Source organism: Dreissena polymorpha, chromosome 1 (genome assembly GCF_020536995.1).
Source record: "Dreissena polymorpha isolate Duluth1 chromosome 1, UMN_Dpol_1.0, whole genome shotgun sequence".
Taxonomy (NCBI): Eukaryota; Metazoa; Mollusca; class Bivalvia; order Myida; family Dreissenidae; genus Dreissena; species Dreissena polymorpha.
The window spans coordinates 149,545,694-149,548,836 of NC_068355.1; positions in this window are offsets into that span (position 1 = coordinate 149,545,694).

A 3,143-nucleotide genomic window follows, 5' to 3' on the forward strand; every position below is an offset into this window, starting at 1 on the left:
ATAATGTGTATACATAATCCTTTTAACTAGCAGACATGTACACATTGATAATGGCAGCCTTTAAACGTAAGACAATATCAGCTTAGCATCATAATAAAATGGAACTTCAACCAATCCTAAGGAAAACTAACTAAACTATGAAAATACTGCGAAAGTGTTTACACGATAAAAACGTCGCAGACAACTTAAATTGAAACATAATGACAATAAAGGAATGCCAATATATACGGTCACTGCTCAGCGAATTTAATGATTTGTATGTCAATGTTGCTTCCAAACTTGTAGAGAAACTATCTACACCTGTTTTTAAATTTTGTAAAATGTTTGTCCATAGTTTTTATTCATCTAAAGGTGTTCTACCAGATAGTCTTTCTTTTAGTATTATTTATGAGATTTTTTTTTTAAATACCTGAATAACCTTAGTGCAAAAAAGGCCACTGGTTTAGACGGTATACCCTTTCGCTTAGTCAGGGATGGCGCTCCAATCATTGCTGGTCCCCTTTCCCATGTTATAAATCTGTCTTTAATTCAAGGTGTTGTCCCTGATTACTTAAAGTCAGCCCGGGTTATTCCCCTTTACAAAAAGGATGATAAACAGAAGTGGGTAATTATCGCCCAGTGTCTATTTTTAGTATAATCTCTAAGGTCTATGAAAAGGTTGCGTATGATCAGGTTGAAGAATATCTTTGTAAAAATAACTTGTTGTATAAGTTCCAGTCTGGCTTTAGACGAGGTTACTCAACTGATACATGTCTTATTCATCTTTCTGATTTTATTAGATTCCACAAGGGACAAAATTGTCACAAAACCAGGTTTTTCAAATAAAAAAAGTCTGATAAAGGGAGACAATTCAAAATGTGCATTGTTACCCCCCTTGTGTCAAATTCAATCTATTTTTACTCGTGGCGACCTTGATTTCAATTTGGATAAAAAAGTCTGATAAAGGGAGACAACTCAAAATGTGAGTTATTACTGATTGTTCATAGTTACTCCCCTTGTTTCAAAATCAATCTATTTTTGGTGGTGGCGACTTTGACCTTGGAGATATCGACGTAATTCTTTCGCGCAACACACCGTCCAATGATGGTGAACAAATGTGCCAAATGATTTTAAAATATCACAATGAATGACATAGTTATGGTCCGGACAAGCTCATTTATGGCCATTTTCGAACTTTGAACTCAAAGTGTGACCTTGGCCTTGGGGATATCAACGTTATTCTTTCGCGCGACACACCGTCTAATGATGGTGAACACATGTGCCTAAGGATTTTAAAATCTCACAATGAACGACAAAGTTATGGCCCGGACAAGCATGTTCCGCCCGCCCGCCCGCCCGCCCGCCGACATTCGCTAATACACAATGTATAATAACCAGTTTTTTTTCCTTCGGAAAAACCTGGTTAAAAATGGATCAAGGCAATCTTGTTGGTATGATTCTTTTGGATTTTCAAAAGGCCTTTGATACTGTAGACCACGGTATACTTTTAATAAAGATGGAAGCTTTAGGTCTCAGTAAAGATGTTGTAAGGTGGTTCAAATCGTACCTTTCTGATCGACAACATCTGGTTGATGTTTCAGGAACGTTTTCCTCTTTTCCGAATATTTCTTGTGGTGTTCCTCAGGGCTCAATTTTAGGACCCGTTCTGTTTTTAATCTATGTAAATGATATGTCAGCAGTTGTACAAAACAAGCTTTTATTGTATGCTGATGATTCTGGCATTATGGTTACCGGTAAAAATACATCTGATGTTGAAAATGCCCTGAATGAGGAAATTGAGGTTGTTAGTAAATGGCTCATTGACAATAAATTGTCATTACACTTAGGTAAAACTGAGTCCATTCTTTTTGGCTCTAAGCCCAAATTGCGGTTAAATCCTTTTCTAAATGTATCATGTAGTGGCCAGGTTATTGAGCAAACATCTTCTGTTAATTATCTTGGTGTAAGATTGGTGGATCAAAATTTATCTTGTGATTCAATGGCTTCTTTGGTCATTAAAAAGGCAAACGCTGGGTTAAAAACATACTAAGACACTTTTGGTTATGTCACTTATTCAATGTCATTTTGACTATGCCTGCTCCTTTTGGTACTATGGTTTGAAAAAATCATGGATGAACAAGTTACAGGTAACTCAAAATAAGTTGGTACGGTTTGTTTTGAATCTAGACCCACGGTCACACATTGGTCTTGAGCAATTTAAATTATTAAATTGGCTCCCAGTATTCAAACGAGTCGATCTGAATATTCTGACTCAAGCATTTAAGATTGTTGCTGGTAAAGCCCCGGATTAAATGGATGAGCATTTCATTCCGGTTAAGGAAACACATGGTCACAATACAAGGTTCCGTGAAAAAGGTTCTTTCACAATTCCGAAGGTTAAAGGTTTCGGTATCAAATCCTTTGCGTTTGTGGGTTGTAAACTATTACTAGTATATCTGAGTCCCATAGGCTCAAGACTGCCGTCAAAAAATTAGTAATCTGTATCATGTGTAAATTTCTTAAATACATTCCGCTTCTTTATAAGATTTCACTTGTCAGTTTGTGATGTTAATGTTGTAATTATCTGTGATAAATTTTTATTTGCTATAACTATTTTAATTACTTAAGTCATTTATTAACTTCATGTTGTATGCGCTCATTTTTAACTGTGATATTCCTACAATAATGTCTACCAATTCAAGTATTATTAATGCTCAGTTTAAATCTGTGATATATTATTTAGCAACAATTCATGTCTCTTTATGTCATGCATCCATTAACAAGGACCACAATGGAAATAAGAGATCACTTTCTTTTTTTGTGCTATCCTTGGTACTGTTTGCGTGACATGGTTAATACTCATGTTTGTATTTGTATGTATTATTTAATGAATGCAACATGTTTGTTAATTGTGTTTGCACCATGATAATAAATCTATCTATCTATTTATTTATTTGATAAGTGTCACGAGAGCACGAAACAAAATTTCCGTCAAGATGATGCACGCTTTTACTTTTAACAGAGCAGTGTGCGTTACAACATATGCTGCTGAAACCCAATCCTAGTTCGGTTTTAATATTAAAGTCTCACATTGAATATATTTAATGCACAACATATCCTAAATCAATGCCTATTCAGACTATATAACAGATTTTAATTACACA